The sequence below is a fragment of the Rhincodon typus genome, chromosome 17 (assembly GCF_021869965.1).
Source record: "Rhincodon typus isolate 14 chromosome 17, sRhiTyp1.1, whole genome shotgun sequence".
NCBI classification, from domain to species: Eukaryota; Metazoa; Chordata; class Chondrichthyes; order Orectolobiformes; family Rhincodontidae; genus Rhincodon; species Rhincodon typus.
In genome coordinates, this window is record NC_063348.1 from 9,876,016 (window position 1) to 9,902,060 (window position 26,045).

Below are 26,045 nucleotides of genomic sequence, written 5' to 3' on the forward strand. Positions count from 1 at the left end.
TTCTTCGAAATAAACTAAAGAATGATTTGTTTCTTTCCAATTAGACTCGCTTTTACTCTGCAAAGATGCTCATGGGTCATTCATGAAACAGATTGTGGTTTCATTTACAGCAATTCCATAAAAAGCCAAAAAGGAAGTTTATTCATTGCCATAATATAGAAGATTTCTTCAATTAATTTGTATATAAACATGTAACACCCAAATTTGCAGTGCACAGGCCTTGTAAATATAAATTTGTGAAATACTTTGTTCCTCAACTTTCAAAAGTTAAGTCTTGGTCTTCCCTTCCTTCCTTCCTCAAAGCTTAATTATTCACATTGCATGGTTTGGCTTTACCATAGAATTTGGATTTGTGGTAGACTCTCAAGGTGGAAACAGTTTACTAATTTTCTTCGAAACATTCACCAAGGCAACTTATCGGCCAATCGAAAGATGTTGCAGGCATGATGTATGCTCAGCACAGAGATAAAGTACTCATGGTCAGGAGAGGTGGGCACTGCAGGGGATGCAGTGTTTTATTTCCCTTTGGTAGTGCTCTTCAGGTGCAGTTGAAGCTTCCTTACCTCTGGAGCAGGTGAGACTTAAACACAAACCATCGGGCTCAGAGGTGTGCAATAACACATCTGAACAGCCCGAGTAGAAAGTGTCTACCCTGAGGAACTCCTGACAAGATGACTGACCTCCCAAAAACAACCTTCTTCCTTTGTGCTAGGTATGAGCCCTCCCCTTCCAGTTTCTATTGACTCAATTTTGCTAGGCGTCCGATGTTTTACTTGGTCAAATGCTGCCATGACGTCAAGGGCAATCACCTCAAGTTCAGCTCTTTTTCCCATGTTTGGACTAAGGCTGTGATGATGCTAGAAGCCAGTACAAGTCAAACTGCACATCAACAACTAGGTTACTTGCCAGCTCTGATGTGTCATCATTATGCTAATGATTGACGGTAGATCAATAAATCTAATCCACTAAATAAACCTGTTCTATCCAACCTGAGAAATTTTTCACATTGTTGGGTACGTATAAGTTTTGCAGCAGGAATGGAATGGTTTGGTTAGGACTAGCTAGTTCTGGTGTACAAACATTCAGTACTATTACCGACATGTTGTCAGGGCCTATAGCCTTTGTAGCATCTAATGACTTCAGCCATATCTTGATATCACGAGAAATGAATCAGATTGGTTGAAGACTAGTATCTATGATGCTGGGGACCTCTGAAAGAGGCTAAGATGGATCATCCATTCACTCAGAACTTCCGGCTAAAGATAGAGACAAATGCTTCAGCCTTCTATTTTGCATTGATGTGCTGTGCTCTCCCACCTTTGAAGAGGGGATATTTGTAAAGCACCTCTGCTGAGTTGAATAATTATCCTCCACCATTCACAACTGGATGTGGCAGGACTGCAGAGTTTAGATTTGGTCAGTTGGTTGTTGAAGTCCTTAGCCTGTCTAGTACATGCTTGCTTCCACCGTTTGCTATGCAAGCACTCCTGTGTGGGATCTTTAACAGGTGGCCATCTCATTTTCAGACATCTGGTGCTGCTCCTCACATGCCCTCCTGCACTGAACCAAGGTTGATATTAATGGCAGAGGAAGGATACGCAAGATCAGGAGGTTATACATTATGATTTAATACAATTTTGTTGTTCCTGATAATCTATTTTCTATGAATTGCTGCAGGTTATTTGGCACATCAATGCAGATTCAGCCTCATGGATATCCAGTTGAGTTATTCAATCTGACAAAGTCCGTCTCATTTATGGTGGTTTTGCCACACAACTTGGGGCAAAGTATCTTCAATGTGAAGATGGAACCTTGCCTCCACAAGAATTCTGCAGTGGTCACTGCCACCAATATTTCTCCAGTTGCACCCACAACAGGGAGATTTGAGAGGAGAAGGTCAAGCAGGATTCTGTGTCTTGTTGGTTTCCTCACCGCTTACCGCCAATACAGTTAGCAGCTATATTGTTTGAGTTGACCAGTTCAGTCAGCAATACTGTTAATGAGACATTCCTGGTATTGGGCGTCGAAGTCCCCTCACCTAAAGTACATTCTGTGCCATCACCACTCTCAGTTCTTTCTCCAGGCAGTGTTCGCTATAGAGGAGTTTTTTTTAAAAAATACATCAACTGCTCGAAAGCTGTAATTTGTAGGTTTCCTTGTTCATGTTTGACCTGATTTCATGGGGACCAGAGTCATGTTGAGGACTCCCAGGGCAACGCCTTCCACTGTGTCCTACCTTTAGAGAATCTGTCCTGCCAGATGGACAGAATATTCCAAGGGACGGAAGCTGGTTGTGTCTGGAACTTAGACAAAGAACTATGGTTTACACACCATGACAATGTCAGGTTGTTACTTAACTGTCTGTGAGACAGCTCTCCCAATTTTGGCACAAGCTCCCAGATGCTGGGGAGGAGGAATGACAGGGTGGTGTTTGCCATTGTTGCTTTTAATGCCTAGGCTGGTGTCAGGTGGTCCTTTGGTTTCATTCCTTTCTTGATTGTTTCTGAATCCACATAGCACTTTTTGTAATTCCGAATGTTATTGTATTCAAATTAATCTCAGTAATGACGACCATGAGCTTTAACCTGTTGTAAAACTACATCTGGTTCTTTATTGTCCTTTAGGAAAAAAATTATTCGTAGAAGAATTAATCAGAATCCTATAGTGTGGAAGCAAGCCATTTAACCCATCGAGTCGACACTGACCCTCCAAAGATCGCCCCAGCCAAACCCATCCCACCCATGACACTGCATTTCCCACGGCTAACCAACCTAGCTTGCACATCCCTGGACACGATGGGCAATTTAACATGGCCAATCCATTTAATCTGCACATCTTTGGACTGTGGGAGGAATCCCACGCAGACACGGGGAGAACGTGCAATCTCCACACAGACAGTTGCCCAAGGCTAGAATCAAACCTGGGACCCTGGCACTGGGAGGCAGCAGTGCTAACCACTGAGCCACCATGCTGTCCTAAATCGGACATCCTTATTCACTCTGTCCTACATGTGGCTGTACAGCGACAGCAATGCTGACTCTTAACTGTCCCCTGACATGGTCTAACTGGACACTCAGTTCAAGGTGCAGTTGGGGATGGCTAACAAGTGCTAACATTCCCAGCGATGCCAACATCTCATAAAAGAGAATGGAAATAGTACTGTAAATGTTAGTTTCATCTGTCTAACATCAAAATTATAACTTAAAAATTCTGATTAGAAGTGTTCTGCTAACCTTCAAAGACTCAAGTCTCACTTTGTAACCTACTTTTGAAGTCACATCTATTTAACACAAAGCTTTAACAAATACTGCAATTTTCTTACTCTTTCAGTGACATTGTGTGATATAAAATGTATATGAATTCAACGTCACTGGAGACCTTCATATGTTGAGGCAAGAGGAGACTCAGCAATGAAGTACTTGCTGTCAGCTGCATCTAACACTTTTCTTTTATAAACAATAATTAACAAAGCAAGGTTTTTGGTACATACACTGTGTAGGGAGTTATTGTAAAGCTTTGTGCAAAATGTTGCAGGTCATCTACTCTTTATGAAGTGGGGGGGGCATGGTGTTTTGAGGTTGGAGGTGGTATGACACAGGTGGTTCCTGTGAATTCTGAATAAGGGATAACAACAGACAATGGGTGAGTGAGGGCAGATAAAGTCAAATTCTCAACGCATCCAAATACTCCATCTAAATACCCCAGTTGGAGATAAGCAAGTGAGCACAATGTGAGAACCGTTGTCCATGAATAATCATCATGGTGGGTGACTCGAAGGGTGCCATTACCCTCTTGTATTCAAAAAAGCGAATCAGAACATTGGTAAACCCAAGTGTTAGCAAAAATACTGACATCTCTTTTTTTAAACGATTCCCTAGGGGCATCAAATGAACAGGATTTTCAAAAAGAAAGGTTTCACTCAGCTGTTCTATAACTGGTACCCCCTCAATTACTCCAAGCACACACACGTATTCAAAATCATTACAAGGCAAAAGAACAGCAACATATGATATCAAAGAAATCTCTATGTAGTTATCAAACGGGCACCGAGTGCATAAATATTCTATCAGGAAGTAAGATACTAGTATAGATTCCATGCTAAACTTTCTTGGTAACTTTAAAATTGAACATCAGTAAACAAATTACTCAATGCTGAACAAAAAATCAAAGATATTTGTTTTAATATAATTGCATATAGGAGAGGCAGTGGCATATTGTAATGTCACTGACCCTATCAACTCAGAACCTCCGGCTCTGGTGTTGCTGAGGCATGGGTTTGACACCCACAATGGTGAAATGCAAATTCAACAAAAATCTGGAATTAAAAGCCTAGACTAATAGCAACTATATAGCCAGTCAATTGTCTTAAAGACCCATCTGGTTCACTAAAGCTTTTAGGGAAGGACTTCTGCCATCCTTGCCTAGTTTGGCCTTCAGACTTAGAGCAACGTAGTTGACTCTTAACTGCCCTCTGAATAGGCCTAACAACCAACTAAGCTCCAGGCTGTCACAGATTGGTGATGAATACTGCCACAGCCTGTGACACCCATATCTCATGAATGAAAAGATGGAAAAAAAGGACAGGAGGAAGTGGACACTGGTGCGTTTTGCTAAATTACACATCAAAATTTAAAATCAAGCAAATTATCTTTATAAATAAATACTCAACTGAGATTTCGATTTCTCCCTATCTAGTGAATTTTAATATTTCTACTTTGGATTCTGTAGTTTGTTTTAATGAACAGTGGTCTTGAATTACAGCAGATTGTTTAAAAGAACTTGAATGGGAACAATAAGGTTACTCCCACTCCCTCAACTCCCAAATTCTTTCTTGCCATGTACAAGTTCTTCTTCCTTTTTGAAGTTATTCTTGAACTTGCTGCCAACACGTTGCCTGGAGCTCATCTACATGTCATACCTACTCATCTTGCACCATCCTCACACAGCTACTGTAGCTCAGCTGCAGCAGCTGTGACCAACAGCAGCATTGCCCAACAATACCCAGGTCAAATCCTCTTTCTGCTGCCCTCAACTTTGCCCTTGAGCAGAGATGCCTGTAGCTTTTCAGCTTTAATCAAATGGCTGAAATACTGAAATTTTCCTCTGGATATCATTTTTCAGGATTTTTTTTCCGCTTATTCAATGTTAAGTTCTTCTTTAAATTGTCTCATGGTCTACATATAGAATTTTTATCATACATCTGAACATGCACATTTCTAAGGTCTATATTTTTGTCTATAGACTTCTACTTATTTTCCAAGTTTCTGAGGCACACAGGAAAGTAGATAGAATGTAATTTGAGATTTTTCCTCCCTGTTACAAGATTGAGTTTCCTTCTTGTTAATACATCTTTCACCTTCACAAAATTTCTTCTGGTTGCCTTTTCCTTCTAACTTTAGCAACTGATCAGCCATCATCTGTTGTCATTTCTAATAGAGAAACTTATCCACTTGTTCCACTGTTGTCTTCAAGCTTCATGCCAGTTTTTTTTTAAAATATTCCTTCCAATGGCTGTTGTTTTATTTTTTCAGCATTCATACTTAATTCATATTTGAAGCTTCAAGATTTTACTTGTTCTACATTATGTCAGGTCCGTTCTGATTCTGTGCTGTTATGCTGACAACAGTACAGAAGTTTGTTATGCTTTTTCCGCCAAAGTTTTTCCCCTGAAATATACTGATTTCTCTGAATACCGGTTTTGTCCACAGTTTGAATAATTTTGGAAACAGTATGCAGCCTTTTTTATACTCCTCTCTTCACTTCAAATATGTATGATTGTCTCTTTTCTCTTTTGATTCTCATTATTTGGTGCCATTTTATAGGCTCTTTTACAGGTTCCTGTTAAGGTCATATTTCAGCAACATGTCTTTTAACTTACGGTGACAAAAATAATTAAACACTTCTTCAGTCTCTGAAGCATATGTTCTTGTTTACTTCTGTATATCTATTGAAGATTATTCTTAGCTTAAATATTCCCTCTCATGTTACTACTGATCCAGACTGAGTTTCACCAATATCTGCTTCAAATGTATAATTATTTCTTAAATGATTTTCAAAATCACTGCGTACAGTTCTAAAATTATTGCACTTTATTGCTTTAGGTTTCTTAGATAACCTGTTGAATAATGAATGACTTAAATCACTTCAAATGTATTCTCCAGTATAACTGAATCTCAAATTTTTGTTATCACTTCCAATTATCCAAGGGCTTTTAGATGTCTGCTGTTACTTCATCTACACTTCAAGCTTTTCAATTTCAAAGAATTTTTCACGTTTGCTGATGATTACGCTTCCTCAGATACTGAAGCAGGCCATGTTCAAATGCAACAAGATCTGAACAATACATATGCTTGGGCTGACAAGTGGCAAGTAACATTTGCGCCACACAAATGCCAGATTATCACCAATAAGAGGCAATCTAGCCACTGCCCCATGACATTCAAATGATGTTGCCGTCACTGAATCCATTGATCAGAAACACAACGGGACTCGTCACATATACAACAGCAACAACAGCAGGTCAGAGGCTAGAATATTGTGGCAAGCAACTCACCTCCTGATTCTCCAAGGTTTGTCCATGATCTACAAAGCACAAGTCAGGAGTGTGACGGAATACTCCCTACTTGCCTGGATGGGTACAGCTCCAACAACATCCAAGCAGCTTGACACCATCCAGGACAAAGCGGCCCACGCAATCAGTACCAAATCCACAAACAACCAGTCCCTCCACCCCTGATGCTCAGTAGCAGCAGTCTGTATGATCTTTAAGATGTACTGCAAAAGTTTACTAACAATCTTCAGACAGAACCTTCCAAATCCATGACCGCTTCCATCTAGAAGGACAAGGGCAACAGATACACAAGAACACCACCATTTGCAATTTCCCCTCCAAACCACTCACCATTTTGACTCAGAAATATATTGCCATTCCTTCACTGTAGCCGGATCAATATTCTGAAATTCTCTCTAAGGGCATTGTGAGTTGACCCACAGCAGGTGGACTGCTGTGATTCAAAAGATCGCAGCTCACCACCACCTTCTCAAGGGTAACTACAGAGGTGCAATAAAGGCTGGCTAGCCAGTGAAACCCACATCCCATGAATGAATTTTTAAAAAATGATTTGGCAATTGCTTGCCTCTATAAATCAAGGACTCCCTCTATTTAGATCATCATACAATTCACTAATAACACTGTCCATCTTTCTAACTGCGGTATTCCTTTCAACGACATTTTTCCATCTTTGTCTTTTGTACACCCATTATTGCTTATTTCCCCCCCTCAGTGAAAGATTTCACCTTTTTGTGCAGAACTCCCATTTCTTTCTAATGCTTCACCACAAAGAAAATTAGTGAGTTATATTCTGGAATGCACATCCTGAAAACAAATTCAATAGTAAATTTCAAAAAGGAATTGGATACTTAAAATTAAAATTAGCACAGCTTTTGTGAAACAGCAGGGAAGTAGGACAAATTGTGTAGTTCTTTCAAATCAGCTGAATGACATCATGTCAGTTTCTGAAAAGGGCCTTGAATTTTAAAAAAAAGTGATGAGATATGGATTCAACTATTTAATGTTAAGTCAAATAGTGTAGTTCAAACTTAAAAGATTTAATGCTTCCTCTAATAAGTAATTCTTATTTAGGCTGAAGTATTGTTTGACAGCAAGCAATAAACTCAACAGTAATAAAATTAATTCTTCTCTGTGGTACACCACATCCCAGTGGTGATTCATAAAGTTATTTTTTGGATCATAAAAAACTTTCACCTGCTTATGGTAGCTTCCTTTTATATGTTACCAGGAAATTGACCAAGGGAGAAACATAAAGGCAACTGTGAAACGTCTTCAGGTACATGAAAAAGTTAAATTAGCCAGGATAAATGTGGGCCCATTACAGTTGGAGACAGGGCAGTTTACAGAAAATGCTGGAGAAACAATATATTAACATGAGAATTACGAACCTCTTCTGCCATGGAATAGGATCATGGTTGTTTTGATTTCTCCACATTCTCACCTAATAGCCTTTTGGCTATTTGCTTCTCAAAAATCTCTCAAAATGTGCAAAGAGTCTGCTACCAATTATTTTCATTCAAAGGGTGGGGAATCATTGGAATTCACTGATCAGAAGGCAACATTCCCTTTAAGCGTGTACAGAATCTCTCAATGGCTGCACAATCAAATGGCATGCTGATGCATTTGCTTCCATAAGCTGTCACACATGGACCTTAGAGACTGATAAATCCATTAGGCCAAATGAGTTACATTTCAGAGTGTCAAAGATATTAGCTAGAGATTCATGCATTCGTGTTCATCTTTCAAAATGATACGAATACTGAAAGCATTCCTGCAGGCTGAAGAGTGGCAAATGTAAGCTCATCATTTAAGAGGGAGAATGGACAACTACAGATCTGTTAGTTTGATGTCAGTATTAAGGAAACATTAGTATCTATTGTAAAGGATAATATTAACTGGACACAAAAATCAGGCAGAGTTAACATGGATTGAATGAAAGGAAATAAAGTTGACAAACTTGGATTTTTATTGAGAATGTTACTTGTCGTATAGATAAAGGAGAACCAGTAGATGTGCAGTGTTCAAATTTTTGGAAGGCTTGATAAAATCTTAAATGAGACACTAAATGCAAGCATGCAGGTACAACAATCAATAAGGAAGGCAAATGGCCACTGCACGGGGATTTGAGTACAGAAGAAAAAAATGTCTTAGATCTGTGGCAGGATATTCTTGGCATAGAGTGAGTGCAATGGAAGTTCACCAATAAATCCTTGGGATAGCAGGATTTTATTGCGAGGAGAGATTGAAGGGACTGGGCTTGTATTCTCGAGTTTCAAAGAATGAAAGGTTATCCCTTTGAAACTTATGAAATTCTTACAGTGCACGGCCGGGTGATTGTAGATAGGAATTTCCCTTGGCTGGCAATGCCTAAAACCAGGTGTCACAATTCCAGAGTAATGGCACACCATTCAAGATTGAAGAGAAATTATTTTCACCCAGAGGATGGAGAATTGTTGGAATTGACTATCCCAGACAGCAACATTCCATCCAAGATGTGCGACTGCTGAGGGTGGGGTCTGCACACACCACATAGCATACTGATGCATTGGTTTCCATGAACTGTTAGTGTGCACGGACATCGGAAGACTGCACAGTGGGAAAAGTAGTACGGGAGCTTTGCCGGAGGGGTAACTTAATCACAGAATATGTTCAAGATAGAAATCAGTAAGATTCTATAGCATAATGATAACAGCGGGTATGGAAATAGCGTAGAAAAGTGACTTTGGAGTAATGGTCAGCCACGATTTAATTAAATGGCGGAGCTTCTCGACGGGCTGAGTGGCTGATTCCTGTGCCTAAGTAACTTGCGCGTTTTGGGTCACAGCCTGCAATAGGTCTTCGGTAGTACCAGGAAAACAAATAAAAGCAGCCTCACAAACCAGTCCGAAATCCATTGAAAAGCTGTACGTTGACATAGACAAACTCCATTGCATATACATAAGGACAATAGAGAGTGAAGTTTCCAGCCGCGATTTAAGAAATCAACGGCCCGTTTAATTTCCGGGGTTAAAAAAAAACTTTTAAACGCCACTGTCTTTCGGACGAGCAAATCATTCACTACTCTCGGTCCTGAAATTGCACCGAATTAAAAAGAAAACCGGAAAGAACTTCACACGCTGTAAATCAGAAACGAAAACAGGAATTGCCGGAAAAGTTCAGCAGGTCTGGCGGCATCTGGGAAGCGAAAAAATCAGTTCCGAGGAAAGATCACTCGACCCGAAACGTTAACGCTAAAACTGACTGCGGTTTTGCTCCTCAACACCGCAGCGAGGAGAGGAGGCCATTCGGCCCGCGGTGCCTGTGCCAGAGCCCAAAAATCAGCCAACAACAACTTACATCTCAGCCGCACACAGTGGGAATAAACGCCGAAGCTGCACGATGCTATAAAATTATGTATAAGTGAGATTAAAACGAAAACAAAACCGCGTTTTCAGCGGATGAGGACGGTACCGGTGGGTTATAGCCCCTACCCAGGCCCCAGCGGACACTCACCCCTCACATTCCAGCAGACTTCTCCGACACCCCCCGAGTCGAACGGAGCGGCGACCTTGGCTCCCGTCGCCCTGGCCCGGTGGAGGTATTGGGGAGAAGTCGTCCTCAGTCTCCAATCACACCCGTACCACCCCGAGATCCCAACAACAACAAAAACGGCGATGGCGGTGGCGCCAGCGGCCCCCCGGCCTCAAACTGCCTCTGTTTACCTCCGCCACGCTCCGTAAACATCGCCCCTCAGCACCGACACGCACATTCGCCATCATCACCCACCACACCTTCCGCCTCCCCGCCGCTGAAACTAAACCGAGCACGGGTGAAAACGCCCCACTAAATAAAGATCGGTGACGCCCCTTCTTTTCACGGTGACGGAATTAGGATTTTATTCTTCCGCCCGACAACGACCCCAAAGCCCGCTGTGTCGAATGTGTGGCTGTCAAACCGGGAGTCGTCTTGTGTGGCCTACAAGCCCCAGTAGGCCCTGCGCCTGGAGGGGACTACATTTCCCAGGAGGCAAAGGGTAGCAATGATCCAGTTTCAAGCTGGATAGCAGTTTTCAAAGTGGTTATTGAGAGTTAGGCACAGATTTCAGCTCTCTGTTTTGGAACCTTAAATTGAAATTGCAGGGAAGTTCTCTCTGACTTAGAAGAATTTCAAAGGCTGATTGTTTTTGAATTACAGATGAGATGGATCCTGACCACTTCCTCTTTTTTTTGTATGCTCCATTCCCAATTCTTTCATTGTCCCCATCAGGATGTTCTACAATTATAAGGAGAGAACGCTGGGTACACTCAATATTATTTAGAATTTTCAGAGTTCCAGCATCCAGTACTTTGTTTACAGTCCAATGAACATTGATGCCCTCTTGGTATCTTGCTTGACTCACCAGTCGTGACTGCATTGCAAATATCAGCATACTATTTGGCCTTCAGCTGAACTCATTACTGCTCTTACCCAATTCACACATGACAAACTTTAATAGTGATGTGAAACTGACTGTGTTGAAAGATGGACAATAGAAATTATTACTAAACTAAAACTTGGCCCCAGAATGGGTAAATAACTGAAATGAAACTGGCAACTTAACATTATACGGCATAACAGACTGAATCATACACTTAAGTGAGGTCAAAGATGAGAATTTTTACAGTCTAACTTGTTATATGATCATGAGTTACAATCAATGTAATTTTCAAGAACACCAAACTTCCTTTAAATTGCCTTTCGGACAAGAGCAGTAATTCAAGAAAATTGGTATCAAACATGTCAGCGGTAGTGCTTTGAATTGTGCCTCAGAAGGATGCATGGTTGCATTATCCAGAGCAAACAAAGTAATGATGTTTCCTAGGTTTAAGCCTCATCTAGAAACTTGAATATGTAATTTTTTTTGTGCAGCGCAGTTGAAGTACTAGATTTAAAAAGGTGCTGTCTTTCAGAATAAATATGAAATTGGGATCCCATTTGCTCTCTCAGATGGATGTAAAATATTCCACAGCAACATTCAAAGAAGAGAATGGAATTCTGGCCAAAATGTATTCTTCAAATGTAACTAAAACAAGTTATCTGATCAGTTATTTCATTACTGCCTGTTGGGACTTTTTGTGCAAATTGAATTTTATTCTTTGTCCGTTACAACAATTATGACTCTTAAAAAGTACATTATTGGGATATCCTGAGAGTATGTGTGAGATGTTGCATCAAAATAATATTCATTTCCTACTCTACTAAGATTGTGGTTCTCTGAGCATTGCCAAAGCTAAGATTAGCTAATTAAATCCATATTCAGGATTAAACTTTTTAGCCTAGTACTGTGATCTGTTCTTTATTGAATAACGTTATGCAATTGTTAACGATAAGAACTCAAGCACATTGTACAAACCTTGCCTTAATCAGATTGACAATACAGGCTATCATAATTCACATTCCAGTATTTTCAATAGGAGCTTTGCCAGGACTGAAGGTTTCGAGGTTCCCCACATGATTGCAAAAATCAAACCATGGATGATGAGGCACAGATACAACATGTAAACTGAAAACCCTTTCAATGTGTCAACTAAGCCTGTAATGCATGGTGTATTCTTTTTAAATAGATATGATGTGAACTGTTAAGCTGAGATGCTGCGAACGGGCATTAAAGTGGCCCAGCACCCAGTTGAGGAAGCAGACGGTGGTTGAACAATTTCACTTGCTCTGGCCTTGGCTGTCTGACATCTTCCCGTTGGGATGAATGGTCGATGTTGTAGATTCCATTGCTCTGGCCTGGCTCTGGATTGTATCTATTGCTCTGTGTCAATTACACTGGTCTAGGAGAGACATTGATGTCTGTAACACAAGAAATTATGGAATATGTGAAAGGTTTTTAGGCCACACCAAAACTTGGTCTTTTGGTAGGCAATGATATTCTGCTCAGTGATGGACACTAACCAGTTTGTTTGACGTCCGGCACTTTCTACCTGTCTTCCCAAAAGGTAAGTGAGGCAAAACTCCACAGTCTTGTGTCTGGTATTCTGTGGATTAGACAAGTTGTCATGGTATCTCTCAGGGACATTTTCCCCCACCTCTTCCACCCACTGTTCAGTTTCCAGGAATGAATTTCCCCTGTAGTAATTCATAAATGTGAAGCAGTGTCCTTGTTCACTGTGTTCCGGGATGGGGAATAGCTTAACGCTGTTTCAAGAGGGGGAGTTCTACACAAAATGTCTGCCCAGGCTGTGTTTTAACCATCAATTTTACAAGCACAAAATGGGAAGCTCGATAGGCTGGAGTGGTTCTGGGAAATATGAAACTGGCCCCCTTTTATTGATATTTTAATTTGATGAATTTATTGTGATCCAATAGGCCAGTAAACGACATTTCCTCTTTAATGTTGTAATCTTAGAAATGAAAAACCTTGATAAAGGGCCTTCTTTCAAAATAGTTCAACTGTAAGACTAAGTAAGAATTTATGTAAACGTAATCCTTTAATATTTTAGTATGTTTAATAATCTAACTGTTTGAGTCTGAGAGGTGACACAATTGGTGTGTAAAATTAGGAGGGAATTAGAGTAAATAGAGGTGACAAATTTTCCTTAACAGAGGCGTCAAGAGCTTAAAGCCATTGGTAGAGGAAAGATGAGGAAACTTTTTTTCGCCCATGCAGAGGCTGGTCGAGGCATAAACTGTCACCACATTTAAGTAAATATTTGGATTCTGCTTTGAAGAATTGTTACCTGCCAGACTATTGATCAAGTGTGATAAGGTAGGATTAGGCTGGGAGGGCTCTTTGTTAAATTACACTTCCAGATTGAGCTGAATGGCTACGTTATATGTTATAAATTTGGGTATTTTGAAATATGATTCTTAAAGTGTAGTCATTGTTGTGCTGGCAAATGTTGTAGCTCACCGTAGGCTTTAAAACCCTGATGATTTTGGGAAAATGATATTGAGCATGGTGAGGAGTTCCATATTTGAGATGGCCTGGATCTTTCTCCAATGTCATTATAGGCATTTGAGTGGAAAATTCCTGAATCGTTTTGGTATATACTGGAACGTAAAAACTGGTGTGAAACATGTCAAAATTTATGTCAACCATTGAGTTAGTAGGAAATTGCCAAAGCTGTGCTGTTTTCATTCTTTAAGTTACTTTTTATGCATGAAAATGGATCTCCAAAGCTAACAAACATCAGACACAGCATGTTTTAAAAACAGTTTATAACATTTTGGCGCAAACAACATGATGCCATAAATATATGTTAAAAGACACAGAAAATATTTTATCTATCTCAAAAATGAGATGTTTTTTAAAATTTGCATAAATAAATCCCCACGAAACATGAGCAGAATGATTAGACTTGCTTATAAACATTTAAATGTAAATTTTAAGCCTGATCATACTGGTTTAAGATCAGGAAATTTCCATACGGACATATGAATTACAAACAAATAGGTGTTTTGCTCCTTGCTTCACATTCCTATTGAACCTTGATATCCTTTGTCCCCTTTGGTAGTGTATCTATGTATGCCTTTAAAATTTTAAATCACCCAGCCTCCAACGCTGTCTGGGGAAGAGAATTCCAAAGACTTATCGCCCTCTGAGAAAAAATAAAACCTTAGTTTTCATCTGAAATGGGTTATCCATATGATTTTCATTTTTAAACCATTTTTCCAGTTTGTCATTGCACCACAATGGGAAGGAACCTTTCAGCATCCGCTGCATTTAGTCCCCACAGGATCTTGTATGTTTCAGTAAGATTATCCCTTATTCTTCTAAACTCAAGTGGATACAGGTCATGGATAGTAGGAACTGCAGATGCTGGAGAATCTGAGATAACAAGGTGTAGAGCTGGATGAACACAGCAGGCCAAGCAGCATCACAGGAGCAGGAAGGCTGACGTTTTGGGCCCAGAAGAAGGGTCTAGGCCCGAAACGTCAGCCTCCTGCTCCTCTGATGCTGCTTGGCCTGCTGTGTCCATGCAGCTCTCCACCTTGTTATCTTGGATACAGGTCATGCCTGTCCAACCATTCCTCAAAAGATAATTCCCCCATCCTAGGTATCCATTGAGTGAACATATTCTGAATTACTTTCAATGCAAAATTAACCTTCCTTAAGTAAAGAGACCAAAACCTTACATACCGCTCTAGATGTGGTCTTGCTAGTGCCCTGCACAAGTGCAGCAAAACATCCCTATTTTTATATTTAATTCCCCTTGGAATAAAATAAAGATATAACATATGCTGCATTTTCATACTGACCTTGTATGGTTTGTGTACCAGAATACCTTGATCCTTCTGTACTTCAGAGTTGTGCAATCTTTCTTCATTTAAATCATATGCTGTTTTCGGTTTTTCTTGCCGAAGTGGACAAGTTCATCTTTATCTACATTATACTCCGTTTGCCAAATTTTCCTGCTGAGCAAACCTACCCTTTGCAGACTCCTTGTATCCTCTTCACACTTAATTTCATTTTGTATCACCAGCAAAGTTAGCAACTGTACATTTGTGCACCCTTGTCCATCATCCAAGTCTTGAACTACAGTTATGTATCGGATGGGTTGGTGATTGTGCTATGTCAATGGGCACTAATTAAAAATGGCATAGTGTGGATCTTGAAAATCTGAAATAAAAATTGCAAATGCTGAAAATACGCAGCAGATTTATCTGCATCAGCAGAGAAAGAAACAGAATTCACTTTTCCTGAGTCTTTGACCTGAAATGTTAACTCTGCTGCTTTCTCCACAGATGTTGTTAGATCTGCCGAGTATTTCCAGTAATTTGTTTTAATTCCATGTAAGTTAGTGTTTTGGTGTAGGTTTTGTAAATTGGGGTTAAATGATTGTGAAATGCAAACATAGTTTATAAACAAATGTCAGTTATGTGAGCCTGAATACCCTTAATCTTTAGTGATGAATATCAATGTTGTGATTTATTTGTGATGTTTTATTGTGAAATTTCAGGAATCATGACTTCAGTATTTCATCAGGAAAGATATTGAGGAAGAGGAGCATGCACAATTGTGCATTTGGGGCAGAGAATATTAAAAGGCGAAAATCTGGGATTATTATTATTATGACATGATGGAATTACAAAACAGGTTAGGAAATAGAGATGGGAGGAAAATTTTCTATTAGATGAATTTTCTTTCAGAACTAATTCAAGAATACTTGCAAGGTCTTGGAGCACATTCTGAGGATAAGCAGTTAGATTTAATACTTGCATCTGGTCTTGGGTTTGAAGAACATGGAAATTAATTTACTGTATTTGCTGCTGACAATGTTGTTCCCTCTACACTGGGTAGACTATAAATAGATTAGATGACTATTTTGCAAATTACCTCTGTGGTCAGCAAGACACCCCGAACTTTAAGATGCTTGTCGTTTTGATTCCCCACCTTGCAGAAGATTGAATAAAGAAACATGTTCCAAAGAGACTCAAAGTAGGCTTCGTCTTTTGCTGGGCACCTAGCAGTCTTCCAGTCTCAACACTGAGTCAGTAATTCAATTGCTAACTGCATTTTGTTTCATTTTACTCTGTTGGTTTTGGCTTCATTTCTCATTTTTTTTTGCTCCTTTGCTTTCAGATGGCAGCTATTCATAATTGTGCCATTTACTCCATCCATTACCACATTTCTTGTCTCATTACGATTCCCTTTGGCCTTTCACCATAAAACATTTTGTCATCTAGTTTTGTTCTTTCTCTTATCTTCCACCATTTCGCTTGCTTAAAACCTGTTACATTTTTAATCTTTCATAGACCTGACTCTGAATTGAATCACTTTCTCTTTCAATAGATGCTTTTAGACCTGCCAAGTTCTTTAGCATCTTCAGCATTTACATCTGATTCCCAGCCTCGGCAGTGTAAATCCTTTTGTGTAAGTTATCCTGGTGACAATATTCAGCCCTCAGTCAGCTTCACTTTAAAAGACAGATCTTCTGTTCATTATCATGTTGCTGTTTGTGGAAGTTTGCCGTGTCCAAATTGACTACAGTGTTTTTGACAGTCCTCGGGGAAGGTGATGGCCTAGTGGTATTATCGCTGGACAGTTAATCCAGAGACCCAGATAACACTCTGGAGAACCAGGTTCGAATCTCGCCACGGCAGACGGTGGAATTTGAATTCAATAAATATCTGGAATTAAGAATCTAATGGTGACTCTGAATCCATTGTCGATTGTTGGAAAACCCATCAGGTTCACTAATATCATTTACGGAAGGAAACTGCCATCCTTACCTGGTCAGGCCTACATGTGACTCCAGACCCATTGCGATGTGGTTGTCTCTTAACTGCCCTCTGAGCAATTAGGGATGGGCAATAAATGCTGCCTAGCCAGCGATGCCTGCATCCAATGGATGAATAAATTAAAAAATAAAATTACATTGCAAAAGTATTTAATAGACTGTAATGTCCTTTGGAACATCTCCTGATGCAAAAGATGTTTTTGAACTGCATTTCCTTTTTTGAGGCCTTATTACTTTAAAAGTTGGACCATCGAAAGAAACGTAGATTTATTGTAAGATACGTGGGGTGGCACTTGAAAGATTAAAGATTGCAATTATGAGCTATTTTAGGATGTTCAAAAGCATTTCCCAACCAATGGAGTTTTAAGTTGTCTTCACTGTTGTAATATATTTTTGAAAAAATGTTGATAATTTGTGATCTAACAAAGTTCTACTAATACTAAGGTTGGCAAATTATTAAACAAATCTGTTTTATAAACCAGTGGAAGATAAGATATAGGAGTAGGATGTTTGGCCCTTCAAGCCTGCATTGCCGTTCAACAAGATCGTGGCTGATCTTCCTCAAGCCTCAGCTCAGCATTACCCTCAACTCCCTGGTGTTTAAAAGAACTAGCTACCTCCTTTTTTTTTAAAAAGTTACTTTCGGTGATCTTGTCTCCACAGTTCTGTGAGGTGTAGAGTTCCAAACATTCACTACCTTCTGGGAGAAGCAATTCCTTCGCTTCTCGGTTTTGTATCGATCCCCCTTCTGTAAGTGTCACCTAGTTCGAGATTCTGCAATTATTATAAACATATTTTTAACACCTACTGTTTCAAGCCCCTTCAGAATCACCCTTCATTCTTCTAATCTCTAATGAGTGAAAGCCTAATCTATGTCACCATTCTTAATATATCAACACCTTCATTCCAAGATTTTGTCTACTGAATCTCTTTTGAATTGCTTCCACTGCTGGTATGTTCTTTCATAAATCCAGAGAGTAAAACTGTACACAGCACTGTAGGCACAGCTGTACCAACACCCTGAACAGTTATAACAAGACTTAGCTATGTTTAAACTCAAGTCCCCTCGTAAACAGGCCACATTTTGATTTGTCTTAATTACTTGCTGTACATGTATGTCACCTGTTTGTGGTTCATGCACATGAACGCCCAAATGCCTTTGTGTTTCACTTTCTTTCGAGTCTGTCTCTATTTAAATAATCTGCCTTTTGATTCCTCCTAGCAAAGTCGACGACCTCACACTATCCTACATTAAACTCCATTTACCATGTTTTTGCACACTTCTGCAGCCTATCAGTTTCTTGTTGCAGATTTTTTTATATCCTCATTGCAACATGCCCGCTTTATGTTTTTATATCATCAGCAAATTTGAATGCATTACACTATACCCCCTCCTCCATGTCATGACAATGGATAGTCAATAATTGGACCTACATTCCCTCTAATCAGTTTTTCTTCCCCTGGACCTCCATGCAAGGCGCCGACACCCAAAACTGCAAGTCAGTATGTCCGCAAGCTGATTGACATATGTGGAACCTTGTAGGCCTCGCAGTTTACAGGAAATGTTGTTTAGTACTGATCCTTGTGGGACTCCACTAGTTATGTCTTTCCAACTTGAAAAAAGGCCCATTAATCCTGACTATCTATCTTCTGGTTGTTAACCAGTCCTAAATTCTTGATAATACTTTGCTGCCAATGCAGTGAACTTCTTTATTGTGCAATAATCTTTCATGTGGCACCTTGCTGAATACCGTTTCAAAATTAAAATACACTGCATCTTCCAGTTCCCCTTTATCACCTCTGCTTATTATGTCCTCAAAGAACTTAAGCAAATTTGTCAAGCATGATTTCCCTTTCACAAAATCATGTGGACTCTGTTTGATTGCATTAGGCTTTTTTTAAATGTTTCACTGTTTCTTCCTTAATAATAGACTCTAGCATTGTTCCACCAACAGATGTTAAACTAACTGGCTTATAATTTCCTGTTTTCTGTCTTTCCCTCTCTTTATTGAACAGGGCCGTTACATTAGCATTATTCCATTTTGCTAGAATCCTCCAGAATCCAGTGAGTCCTGCAATATTTTGACAAATGCCACCACTATCTCTGCAACCACTTCATTTAAAATCATTAGATACAGCCAACAGGTTCTGTTGACTGGTCTGCCTTCAGTCCTATTAGTTTGTCAAATATTTCATCGCTAATGATAGATACTGTTATAAGATCTTTCCTCCCATTAACACCTTGCCTATCTCTTATCTTTGAGATATTTACAGTGCCGTGAAGACTGATACAAAATGTTAGTTTAAATCATCCACTATTTCACTGTTCTCCATTTTAATTCACTATTTGCATGTGCAACGTTCCCACGCTCACTTTAGCTACTCTTTTTAAAGAAGCACTTGCTGTTTGTTTCTTTATTTCTCGCCAATTTACTTCCATAATCTGTTTTATTTATTAGCTATTTAGTCATCCACTGTTGGTTCCTAAAAGATTGCAAATCCTCTGGTCTGCCACTACTTTTCACTGCTTTGTATGTGTTAGTTATTGACAGGGCATGCACCTTGACCACCTTTTTAAATCATGGATCGTTTTTTTTTGAGCTGAATAAATTTTGGCTAATTGTTATGAAATATCTGATTAAAATGTCTACTGTAGCTCATCCACTGACTTTCTACTTAGTCTATTTTCTATGTCCACTTTAGACAACTCTTTCTTCACATCTTTGTAATTATGTGTATTTGGATTGAAGACACTGCTTTGAGATCCAAGTTGCTCTCCCTCAAACTGAATTTGAGATTGTCCTATGTTCTGATTGCTATCCCAAGATCCTTAACTGCAAAATATATTGTTAATCCTACCTTACTATGCATTACTAATCTAAAGTGGCCAGTCCCTGGGTAGCTTGCACAAGGTGCTGGTCTATAACAATCCCTGATGCACTCTACAAATCTGTCTTGCATGTTGCCCTTGCCTATCTGATTAGTCCAGTCAACATGCAGATTAAAATCACCCATGACAGTTAGAATTCCCTTCTTGCATTCCTCCATTATTTCCAGATCTGTACTTTTGTGTGACAGTGGGGCAACCTTTTGTGAACCTATAGATGACTACCCAACTTCTTTCCCTTGCTATTCCGTATTTCACCCAAACCAATGGCACATCATGGCCTTTTGCACTTATAACACTCTTCACCATTGCACTGATATTATCCTTTATTAACAAACCTATTCCACTTCTCTTTTAGAGATAGTAGGAACTGCAGATGCTGGAGAATCTGAGACAACAAGGTGTAGAGCTGGATGAACACAGTAGGCCAAGCAGCATCAGAGGAGCAGGAAAGCTGACGTTTCGGGCCTAGACGCTCTCTCTTTTTTTTTCCTGCTCTTTCACAACATCAAAATCCCTTGAATTTTGAATTCCCAGTCTTGATCACTCTGTAATACTTCTCTGTAATACCCATCAAGTCATATTCATTTCAGATTGTGCCATAAACTCATGTATTTCTTCACAAATCTTGCATGCATTTGATAAAGAGCCTTAAGTTGACTTCTACCATTATTAGTTTCACTGGTTCTAATTTCTGCTGCACTCTTCTGTGAATATTTTCTACCCCTTCCAGGCACTTTGATTCTTGTTCTCTTTTCCATTGTCTTGCATCTCTGCTCTCTTTGTCTTGTTTTTATTTTTTATACTTCCCTTCAATTGAACCTCTTCCTCGCTAATTAATAATAAATTTACATCTCTTCCTTTGTTTTATAGAATCGTAGAATCCCTACAGTGCAGAAAGAGGCCATTGAATCTACCCTGACTCAGACCCAGCCCACCCATCCTATCTCAGTAACTCCATATTTACCATGGCTAACCAACCTATCCTGTACATCTCTTGACACTACGGTATAATTTAGCATGGCAAATCAACTTAATTAGTGAACTAAATAGGTTTTCACAGAAATGAATTAGTTTTGTGTTCAACAGTATTGAAACTAGCTTTTAGTTCCAGATTATTAAGCAAATTTAAATTCCGTCAGCTGCCATGATGGTATTGAAGCCCATGTCCCCTTGTGCATGCTATTATCATCATCTTAGCACTACACCATCATCTCCCCATGTAATCAAAAGTTGGGGACAATAACTTCAGTTGGGCTCTGACGAATTTCAAGAATTGAAATAAGACTTCATTGCGAGATGAATAAGTGAGATCATGATCAAGAACCAATTTTGCACAACTAATCAGCACTGTTCTGCAAAATAAACCTTGTTTTTCCTCTTGACTTGGTATTCATGCAAATTGTCCTTATGAGTGCAAGACAAAATGTTTTGATTAAAAAATGTCTCTTTTCATAATACCTGTAATTAATTGTTATTTTTCTTAGATCTGTAGTTGGTGTTACTAATAGTTTCAAAATTGTTCACTCCTGAAAGAATGCTGCTAACTTTCCAATTTCACAGAATTCTCAAACAAGCAAACAAAGAAAAATCTTGCATTTAAGGTTATCACAGACTTAAGCTATATTAATACACATCATTGTGAATGAAGAATTTCAGAAATGGTGTTGTGTAGATGAGTGTTCTAAGAAAATAGAAAATTAGTTCAGGAAGGGGCTGTTTTTAAGGTTGAGGTGGGTAGATTATTGTTTAGAAGGGGGATTAAGAGGTTACTGGAGGAAGAAAGGAATGAGGAGGTTACAATTACAGTAGCCCTGATCATCTTAAAGGCAGAGCAGGAGGAAGTGTCTCTGTCTATGCATGTGGCCTCTCAAGCTTGCTGCTCCATTTGTTAAGATCATGGCTGTTCTGATTTTGCTCTTAATGTCATCTTCCGGTACTGTCTGATTGTTCAACTATATGGCAATCTGCGTATCTCAGCCTTTGTGTCACTGACTTTGCTGCCAGCACTATCTGTGTTAGAAAATTCCAAAGATTCACAACCCTCGGCTAAGAAACTAATTATTTCATTTCTGCCTTAAATGGGTAACACCCTGTGCCCTTGGTTCTAGATTCCTCTGCAAAGAAACAAGTTAACCAACACAGAGAGTGCTTGAGAAACTCAGCAGGTCTGGTAGCATCTGTGGAGAGAGAAATAGAGTTGACATTTCCAATCTGATATGACTCCTCTTCAGAACAGTTCTGAAGAAGTCATGTTGGACACAAACGTTAACTCTTTCTCACCCCACAGATGCTGTCACACCTGCTGAGTCTCACCAGCATTCTGTTCGTTTACAGATTTCAAGCAACTACACTTACTTTGCCTTTAAAGAAGTCAACCATGTGTTTTTTTTTCTTTTGACAGTGCATTGTGGAGGAGGAATGCTGTCCTGGGATATTCCCCTTTCATAACAAAAGGTAAATGGAATCAGGGTTGAACTGCCAAGGGAGTTTTTTTAATTTAGCTGATTTATTTTCTTACGAACCGGTTCAGACGTGTTGTTACACACCTCTGGACGAGGGGGGGGTATCTTGAATCTGGGCCTCCCAGTCCAGGGTAGGGATACTACCACTGCGCCAAGGGAGCCGTTTCAAGGGAAGGGTGTAGTTATAATGAAAATCAAAGTCGTTAAGAACTAATGGTGAGTGATCTGGAGGGAAGAGAGTGAATGGTGAAGTGATCAAGCAGCTGGTTAACCCTGGTGCAGATTCTACTAGCAGAACAGTGCACTCGGCGATCGTTTGGGGTTGTCTATCTCAGTGACATTGCCTGATGCTCAGCTGGCACTCTGGTCTCGATTGCACAGGCCTGGCTCTGTGATGCTGACCCGCCTCTTTGACCTGCCTGTTTCCTCTCCACCTATCCTCTCCTCTATCCATCTTCTATCCGCCTCCCACTCTCTCCCTATTTATTTCAAAACCCCCTCCCCCTCCCCCTCCCCCTTTTCTGATGAAGGGTCTAGGCCCGAAACGTCAGCCTCTCTGCTCCTCTGATGCTGCTTGGCCTGCTGTGTTCATCCAGCTCTACACCTTGTTATCTCGATTAGTGATGCCTGCTTTCTATCCATCGCCTGGCTGAGGGGGCGGGGGCGTAACGAAAAGGCTTCTCCCTCCCTCTTTCCCCCACCACACCACACTACAAACCAAACTAAACGAAGAAACAACCGATCCTTGGAAGCCCGACAGCTGGGGGCTGACGTGAATAATGCTGTGTGTGTGTGTATGGGGGAGCCGCTATTAGACGATAGGTCTGGGCCTGAGCTCGCTCACTGGGGCAGCCTGCAGGAATTTCGGGACCCAGCTCCGTGCACGTGATCGCTGGCCCCGCCCCCGGCTCGCGCACCCGGCCCCGCCCCCGGCCCGCGCTCCCTGCGAGGGAACACCCCCCTTTTCCCCACCCCCCATCACTCCCATTGTGTTCCCCGCCCCCACCATCACTGTACTCTGTCCCCATCCTGCTTTACTGCAGTTAGACTTAGCAGTTAACAACTGATTGTGTTGTGATAAATTCAAAACACAATGTAATATTTAGAGAGTATATTAAAATAGAAGATAAGGCATTTCAGAGAGCTTGGCAATATAGCCAACTAAGTATAACAGACACCATTTCGTTCATTTTATCCACAATAACAATAAAAATGTTATTCAGCTTAATTCCTCTCTCATTCTTGGTATGAGGTAGCATTGGAATGATGTGGGAATGGCACTATGTGAGAGTTAGGACACAGTTACTGGAGGTTTGGATGACTTCAAGATTTTGGAGAGTGGAGAATAAAAGACTCAGCAGGATTCCTTTGTAAAACAAACACTGGGAATGCTAGAGAAACTCAGCAGCTGTCGCAGCATCCGTGGAGAGAGAAATGGTCAGATATGACTCTTACTGGAATTGAAATGTCAACACTTTAGCTCTTCACCAGTGCTGCCAGACCTGCTGAGTTTCTCCAGCATTTTGTGCTTGTTTCAGATTTTCAGCATCTGCTATATTTTGCTTTTATTCAACAAATTTCTAAAAGTTGAGTTTAAAGATTTCAGCTGCAGCTGAGCTGAGGCACTGGACAAACGATGGGAAGGGCAGAATAATAGAAAAACCAAAACACATGAGTAGGGTATTTTGCCTGTTGTGTCCGTCATAGCGTGCTGCAGGGAGCATCTCACCTAGTCTTGCTCCGTCCTGTTTTCCCATTAACCTGCAAATATCTTCTCTTCAGAAAATTTTAAAGGCCTCGATTGAGTTTGTCTCTGCCATACTCTAAGGCAGTGCATTCAGTTTGTTTTTCTTAATGTTGTTTTCGCCAGTCACCTAAAGTTGGTTACTTCTGGTTCAAGATGCATGAATACTGTTAGTTAGGGAAGAAGCTGAAGCAATTCTGGGAGTGAGAAATACACAATTTGTCAGGTTTAATTGTTTTATTGATTGTTATGATACAGTGTTGTGAATGCTTGCCTTCATTACTCAGACCTTTTGAGTATAGGAGTTGAGACATTATGTTGAGATTGTACAGGACGTTGGTGAGGCCTCTTCTGGAATACTGTGTACAGTTCTGATCACCCTGATTAAGTGGGAGTGGGTTCAGAAGAGATTTACCAGGATGGTGCTGGGAATGGAGGGTTTGAGTTATAAGGAAAGGCTGGATAAATTGGGACTTTTTTCACTGGAGTGTAACAAGTTGAGGGGTGATCTTACAGAGATTTATCAAACCATGAGGGGTATAGATAAGGTGAATGGCTGGTGTCCTTTCCCTGGGATGGGGGATTTCAAGACTAGGAGACATTTTTAAGGTGAGAAGAGAGAGAGTTTTAAAAAACGTGAGGGACAGTCTTTGTTTTACACAGTGTAGTTCATGTGTGGAATGAACTTCCAGAGGAAGTGATGGATGCAGGTACAACATTTAAATGTTGAAAAGACATTTAGATAGCGCATGAATAAGAAATGTTTGGAGGGATATGGGCCAAGAGCAGGCAGGTGGGACTACTTTAGTTTGGAATTATGGTCAACATGGACTGTTTGGACCGAAGGGTCTGCTTCTGTGCTGTATGACTCTGACTCCAAGTGGTTGGACTGGTTTGCTGTCTTCACTGTTGTCACTTAGTCACAGAAATGTCCAAACTTTGCAGTTGGTACAGAGAAAAGTCAAGGACTGATTCCAAATATCATAATTATGTCCAATTATGAGGACTGTGGAGAAAATACTTAATTGTTGACCAAAGTACACATGAAAAGGTTTTTAGATGATGCCAAGTGGAATAGAAAAATTTCATTTGGAGCACTATTTTTAATTAAACCTCATTGCAAGCACACACAAAACTGAGAACTTATAAAAGATAACGTCAGAACTGATCATCAGAAGCACTTCTGAGCAAATTTATCAATGACTTCCTGCATTACATAGTGCAGCCACATATTCTGTAAAAGTTTGAGACAACTGGCTTTCTTCATACTTGCATTTGAGACTTGCTTGCACATTTAATATATTTGACACCAAGAACATGCATTCAAGTGCAATTGATGAGAGAGGAAACAAAATTAAGGTCAAGTATTTAGAAGTTTCCATCTTTCAAGTTTATTGGCAACTCCTTCCTTCTGGCTTCTTTTAATCCCAGCCTCGTTATGAGCTCAATGCTGTTTCAGAGGGAAATTAAAGGAAAGAGAATTTTGTTTTGATAGTCTTCCACGTAAAGGTACTGCTGTTGTAATGCTGCAGTATGCAATTAAGGTCTGCTGAATTTGCCAACCAAACTACCACACCAGTTAAGGTGCTCTGCTACTCTATGTGTCTTACATTTGTTTGTAACGTTGCACAAGAAAAAAGAGCAATTGGTGGCCACAGTTACTTAGAAGTGGATATTCCCAGTAAGTTGGAGCGTAGAAGAAAGGTGTTTATTGAGAGAAAGTGTGTTTGATCGTGCCAAAGGCAGTAGACAAGAATGGGAAGGAAAACTGCAATATGGTTGCAGAGGATGTCATTAGTAACTTATGGCTAAGATTTCAGCCCTAAATTGATGATGATCTTTCTCCTGATTTGTACCCCAGTAATTTAAGCTCAAAAGCAAAATTAACCTCCTTGAGCAGCACTGAGAGAGTGCTGTGCTGTTGGAGGTGTTTTCTTAGTTGAGGTTAAATAGGTTGCCTCTATTCTTGCAAGTGTATATTTAAAAGGAAACCATTACAATATTTTTGAGACTAGCAGACATGATCTTTGCAGTATCCTGGTCAATATTTGTCTCTCAACAACAACATTAAATAGTTTATCTGATCATTATCTTGTTGCTGTTCGTAAAACCTCACTGTTTTCAAAATTGGCTGTCGCATTTCCTATAACAGTGACCACATTTCAAAAGTACT

General features: G+C 40.0%; 2 protein-coding genes across 10 annotated transcripts in view; one reads left to right on the top strand and one right to left on the bottom strand.

Moving 5' to 3' along the window:
* atg13 (ATG13 autophagy related 13 homolog (S. cerevisiae)) overlaps nucleotides 1-10,311 on the bottom strand; it is an 87,966-nt gene extending 77,655 nt beyond the window's left edge. For 2 of the 8 annotated variants that reach the window (XM_048606914.1, XM_048606913.1), the window contains exon 1: nucleotides 10,064-10,306. The gene's annotated coding sequence lies outside the window, so the exon portion shown is untranslated. Of the gene's footprint in view, nucleotides 1-10,063 lie in introns of all 8 variants that reach the window. The other 6 variants (XM_048606910.1, XM_048606909.1, XM_048606912.1 and 3 more) reach the window with 6 other exon arrangements.
* Nucleotides 10,312-12,225: 1,914 nt separating this feature from the next.
* LOC109935005 (activating molecule in BECN1-regulated autophagy protein 1-like) overlaps nucleotides 12,226-26,045 on the top strand; it is a 337,851-nt gene continuing 324,031 nt past the window's right edge. For both annotated transcript variants that reach the window (XM_048607170.1, XM_048607171.1), the window contains exons 1-2: nucleotides 12,226-12,531; nucleotides 22,068-22,120. The gene's annotated coding sequence lies outside the window, so the exon portion shown is untranslated. The remainder of the gene's footprint in view (nucleotides 12,532-22,067; nucleotides 22,121-26,045) is intronic.